Here is a 7,031-nt window from a genome sequence, read left to right as displayed (position 1 = left end):
ATCATCATCATTATTATCATCAGTGCTATAAAAATTAATATCTCAGTTTTAATGTGATAAGTTACTGCAATCATGTCAAATGCCCCGACTGTGATTTTCCCTCCCTTTTCAGTAATTTTGTGTACCTAACATTTCGTTAATACAAAGTGCTTAAGCCTTCCAGGTAGATATAGACATCTGAAATCACACTACTATATATGTCACATAATGGGGCTGGAATATTAACCACTCTTCTGTTACCAACACTCTATCTGTTTTCTCTTTTTTCTAGCAAGTAAATTATTTAGCATAGGGGAAGGCCATTTGCTTTTTAGCACGGAAAGAGGGAGAAAGAATCAGCATTTATTGTGCAAACAATCAGGGGAAGGCCAATGCTTTTCATGCATGCAATAACTCTTATTACAGAAATAGAAAATAATGTAGTGTAAGGCCCGATGCATAAACAAATATCATTTAATGGTGTTTAGAGTTCATGCCCCGGTCTTTTTAGTACGGCAAAATGTACAGATCAAGAAACGATAGAGGTGTAGATGTCTTTACATATGAGAGAGAGAGAGAGAGAGAGAGAGAGAGAGAGAGAGAGAGAGAGAGAGAAGAGAGAGAGAGAGAGAGAGAGAGAGAGAGAGAGAGAGAGAGATTGCCGCGGCCGTAGGATATGACTTGGAAGTGAAGACGGATTTTCTGAAAAGAGTGAGTCGTTGTGCTCCGGGTAAGTCATCAGCCATTCATTGACTTGTCATCGGCAATAGGCGATCCACTGCAGAGAATCACAATCTGTACACAATCCTCGTTTTAATAGGAAATCTGAAATCATCTTAAATTCGGGAAGGAACGTAACACATTTTTGGGTGTTTGCCTAACTCGGGATATCTGAAAACAAGTTACAGACAAAGCGTTTTCGGGACTAAACTAGGTTTAATGATTTCCAACAGTGATTGTCGTGACGTTGTCATGGCAAACTAGCTATAACATGGATACGTAATGGGGCTGGTGAAATTACGTGTAGGTTGAAATGAGGAAAATCGTCGTCTTGCAATTGACATTACTCGTTTGTTGTTCTGCCTAAAAACTGTGTGATCATATAAGGAGTCATTTATATGATAAATATACGGCTTCTAAGTGAAGGGAACAATTCCTTCTCTCTAGGTGGGAATCTCATGGACCGATTGTAAGCTAATTTATAATGGATATTTGGGTAGTTTATGCTGTACATAAATGAACTTGACATTGAAAGATTTGATGACCTAGTATCATCCTTTTAGTGGTTAGTCTTGTCTGACGACATCGCCCTCGCATGAGAATATACTCGTGTATTTTGAGACAAAAAATGTACTCTACGCCAAACATACGTTTGACATTTTCTGTGAGTCTCATATTTCAAAAGAATAAACAGGATTAAGACTGTACTTTTTATAGCTAGCATTTGGTGTTTATATATATATATATATATATATATATATATATATATATATATATATATATATATATATATATATATATATATATATATATATATATATATGCATGCATATATATATATCCCAAAGAGAGCTTATATGGTGAATCGGTGGCGCCTGTATATCTGTATGCATCATTGCATGTATGTATGTACGTACGTACGTACGTACGTACGTACGTACGTATGTATGTATGTATGTATGTATGTATGTATGTATGTATGTATGTATGTATGTATGTATGTATGGACGTATGACTGTCCACATCAACACTCCTAAAATGTAGCACATAATATCTCAGTATTTGACGTGCAGGTGCACACAGGGATGGAAATATGAATTTGTTTAAATTAAGATATTAGTGTCTAAAATTTGCAAATGTGGTGAACAGGGGGCAAAATCCTGCAAATTGCTAAAGTTCTATGACCAAAGGACAGATTTGGTTGGAACTTGGTATGCAGGTTCCCTAAGGTGACTGTACTTAGATTTCTTCTGATTGTAGTGAAATATTTATATATGTATTTGGGTTAATTTTTTTTCCATTTTTGGTCAAAAAATCTTCTCTCTGAAACTGTTCATTGAATTGCTTTAAAATTCGGTATTCGTGATCTAATTGGGGACATCAGTCAGATTTGCTTTAAAAGTTTTCTTTTCAAATTGTGTCAAAACACGTACTACTGGATTTTTAGGACAACTTTTTCTGTTTTTGGCCCACACAAATGCCGAACATCTCATTCTTGAATTCCCTGGTCGGTTTTTTTTTGGTGTGTAGATGCAAACTTACTGTAAATGGGAATTTATTTGAGTGAAGTTATCATTTACCAAAAGTATGAGCTTATGAGAAGCAAAAGTATACATTTGGTGAAAATCTCAATAAATGGAGGTCAGAATTTTATAATATAGTGATGATTTGCACAGAAACACAACCAGAGACATGAAAGCCAATAATAATGTTTACTTACATATTGCCGCTTGATGAATTACTAAATATTGTTTACATTAATTCCATGCAATGAAATTTTACAAGAGGATGTTTACAATTCTGATGTACCAGGCTACGTTCTATATGTGTGTGTCCTTTGCAACAGTTGCCAAGCACAACATACTTCGCCTTGGTATTTGAGAGACAGTGCATCAAATTAATGTGTTCGGATGCCACTGACAAGTTGACATACTGAATATTACAAGCAATGGCCTATAGAAGCTATTAAATATTGTACGTACACTCACTAAGGCCTGCCACATCAAACCAAATGCGAGCAAAGTGCCATTGACGCTATTTTAACTCATTTAAATTATAGTAAATTCTCACAAAGTTGCTTATTTTTTATTTAATTATTTATTCATTATTTATTTGTTTTCACCAGGGCCCGTTTGCTCGACATCACTTCCACACTTTCAGAAAACTTAAAGCAGAACAGAAAATTTAGAGTCCTCACTTTGCGAGTCTTCTTTTAACGCCGAACATTTTTATTGGAAACTTTTCCCCGTTTATGTACAGTTGCTTTTAGATGACGTTGCGTCACCAAGTTTTCGACACCCCGAACATTAACCACCTTTAAGGATTTGTGTGCCGCTGGTGAAGTCCCACATACGATCACGTATAGGAAGTCACTTGCGCTTACGTTAGCTAACGACTGATTTCCACTTTAGGGCTGTGCAAAAAGGGATCGGCCAAAACTGAGCCGCACCGCCAAGCCACAGTAATGACATCTTCCATTGGGCGACACAATTATATTCTTCTACCATAATGATATACGAAAATTTGACATGTTTATTATTTGTAGTGGTAAAACCAGCCTAGAAATCCGTGAGCAGGTTGCAGAATTGAAAAGGGGGATGTTTCCTGTAATTTTAGAATGTGACTCACTATAGTTATTCAGCAGATTTATTCGAGGAGTGCATGTCATGTGCCATCGGTTATTGCATCACTGCCCTCAATGTGAGTAGAGGGAGAGTACTGTAAATGTAACGTACAGGTCCGCTGTGATGTAAGGTTTGCCTCAATCGTCTTTATAGTCAACCTTTACAAACAGCGTGGAAGTGGTCTCGAGCACTGCTTCTGTTTTGCTCACCGACTACTTTTACGCAAGCAGCAATGTGATACTTATTTTGGAGAACACAAGACAACAACGTAACGGTTTTTGCTTTTCTTGCAGCTAATACACAGAACAAATTACACGACACTATGTTTACACAGATACGGTAAGTGAAGATCTCAGCACCATGGCTTTGTATACATACCTACAAAGATATTGATAAGAATACCCAACACAGTCATTAATGCTCAAAATTTATTAGGGTCCGGCCTGAATATGCAAATAGTGGTAAAACCATTCTGAGATCGTTGTACGCTAGATAGACTAAGTGGAGAAAAGAAAGTTATATTCGTCTTCAGCGTCACCTTTGTTACATAGCTTACATATTCTGAGATATGTATCTATTCCCTCGCGCTGACATTCCTCGATCGCTAAGTCAGACGAAGAGCAACGAAAAGTGCAAAGGCCTGGATACATTTAAATTACAGATAAAGATAGGTAGTTCTCTGTAAGTACGCATCTTTGGCTTTTTTTCTAGTCCTTTTTCCCCGATCATGTTAGTTTACAAGCGTCCGAACACTTGATAATAACTTCAGAGCTGTATGATACATCTAACGCCATATAAACTACCTCACTTAACCTAACATACAGCTCTAATCCGAATTCCAAGCGATGTGTGGAAAAGTTCACGGTGTTCAATGTCTAGTGGTAACTGTCCCAATACCAATAAAAGAGGGCAAAATGGCATGAGCGACTTATCGTTTGCTGATATGGAAAGCCAGATGTCAGTTACACCTTATTATTTCCTATTTGGACGCTTTAAACGCTTTGACAACTTACACCTGATCAAATATAAAGATCTCTTTCAACAAAGACAGTCTCAGAACAATTGATATAAAGCAATGAAACACGCATCAGGCCATTTTCTCCGCAATAATATTGAAACTAATACTGTAACAGCCTTGGTTTTGACCATTTGATCTTGTGGATAGGATTGCATATTAGTTTGTGAGACGTGGAGCGATAAACAATTCTGCAAACTTGTTTAAAGGTCTTTAAGTAGAAAATACCTCACATGCCTCACGTGGGATGAAGGTAGCTCATTTTGCTAGGCCTGGTGCAAAGACAACACAAACTTTTCGAATAATGACCGAATACCCGATGAACAATGACTTTTAAAACCACCTTTGTCACGATTCTCTTTTGACTCTACCGCGACATTTCAAAGCTCATTACGACTCTATATTCGTCATGAGTGGACGCTAATTTCCTCATTGTATAAATTGGTCCATTTAAAATGTAATTAGGCCATTATGAGACAAAAGAGTTTTAAAATAAGCCCTGCATCTCCTGAGAATGTCGTTACTACAACTTTGAAATCCCTTGTATTTTTAATAATCTGTTCGTCGCGAGGGTTGTGCTCATTACTTACAAAACATGACCACAATTCAACAAAATGTCGTTACTTCAATGTTATTTTTTCATCAAGTCGGCCTCGAAGGCCTTTTAATTTCCTTATCACGACTTTTATATTTTTAGAATCTCTTCCCTACGATTTTGAAATCTAACGCAAGTTCATAAAATCATGTCATATAACTATTTATGAAACTTCGATAAATCTTTCTGGAAGATGTACTTGTTTTTTATGGATCAACCATTACTTTTTTCCAGAGGGTATTGAAAAAACGATTAAAAATCTGCAGCACGAAACCTTTGAAAGACGTGTTGCCGTCTCGCTTTTTTTTATAAAAAAGATATGGCTCTAAAATGAGACATTTGTGGAATTTTGGGGAACATGTCTGTGTAATCTGCACGCCTACACGTTTTGAGCTCTCATTCTGATCGCCCACTCCCAAGGTCCAATGTTTCATCCCTTATTAATTATCTGATAAATCTATAGAGGTCATTGAGGAATCTAATTGTGTATGCAGAACAGACAAACACACCGCTCACGCTATGTATGGTTCACTTTTAACACTACATTATCCAAGTCGTGTTTAACACCAAGATATGGAATTAGTTCAAAGGACTTGTTATCACTCCGAACACGGCAAGACGTTTGCTAAAGTTAATAGACCTTGTCTGTTCAATCTTGCTCAGACAAATGTTAAGAGAGAGGCGTTAGTACGCTAAAGGGCCAAACTTTGTGTGGCATACAAATAAATGCAATAAAATCACGTGTAGCTAATTTGTTCGTCTTCGTCTGAGATTGACAAGAATTCTTAGCTTGTCCATGTGGCCTTTTTAGGAAAAAAGAACTGACTTATACCTTTATACACTGTTACACTATTATTGCAAAACAAGGAAACATCGCCGATTTTAACCATATTTTCATGCGTGCGAGTGGTTAAAGTAGAGTGAGCCTCGGGGACAGAGATTTGGATTCCAAAACTTTTACAATACCGTTTGGATCTACCACTGGCAGGCCGGGGGGGGGGGGATGGCTAATTTTAAAGTCCGTAGAGTAAGTAGAGATTTCACAGACTCATTTCTTTGAAAATCGAAATTTTAATTTCTACCCATATCATAGAGCTAACAAAAAGATGGAGGCCATTTTTAATTTCAGTTGTCGTGATGGGTAATTTGTTACTGAATCTCTAGTACCAAAGTTTGCACAGTTACCCTTGAATTATATTCTTGATTTTAAAAGGGAATCTCTTAAAGTTTCCTTTCAAGGAAAATGGTTTAAAGTTTAGGTCTTTCAATTCTGGGTGTTAAGGTTGGGGACTATTCTAGGATTGTACAGTATCAGCCAATTTCTATTTACTTACATATAGAAATGCAACTTGAAGAAAACTTGCTTGAAATATTATTTTTTTGAAAAATTCACAAAAGACTTAGAATAAGAAATCATTTCAAAAATTATATTGAAAACATGGTGTCAAAGGTGCTATATTTCAAGATAAAAAGCCAACATTATTCTTTCCTGAACTAAAGAACCTGCAAAAAATGCTGATTCGGCAATTTTCTCAGTGCTTTTGATGAATAAATCATCATATAACTTCATCAACTGGTAAGCAACCCTCATTTTCCTCATGCAATCTAACAGTCATTTCTAAAGGATTTTTTCGAACTCTACACTGCAGAAAATAGCAATACTTTATTCTTAATCACCTCCCTATATGATTAAGGGCTGAAATTGAACTTATGGCAGTGGAAACTGCAAAAAATTAATAGCATGCCATATTTCTACTAGGTGTATCTCAAACAGCAAAATTGAACACTATTCTTTCTCATCATTTTTCTTGCCTCAGGCTACTCACTGTACTCTACACATGTGGTATTTACAAAAATCACAAAAATGACTATCCGCTTACAATTTTTAGCCCTGTATTTTACTGAAATTATTAAAAAATGACGAAAAAGTAAGCCTGTCTGCAATTGAAAAAGCACGGGGTACGTAGAGGTTCTTTAGGACCCCCTAACTCAAAAAGCAGGACGGTGACTCCCTTTTCTGTTCATTTTTGTTGTTGAAATAAATCAAAGCACAACACATGCAAAAATCAGAAAAACCACAATACTCCCTGACAAAAGT

This window comes from Ptychodera flava, chromosome 16, assembly GCF_041260155.1.
Source record: "Ptychodera flava strain L36383 chromosome 16, AS_Pfla_20210202, whole genome shotgun sequence".
Taxonomy (NCBI): domain Eukaryota; kingdom Metazoa; phylum Hemichordata; class Enteropneusta; family Ptychoderidae; genus Ptychodera; species Ptychodera flava.
This window is presented reverse-complemented; position numbering follows the sequence as displayed.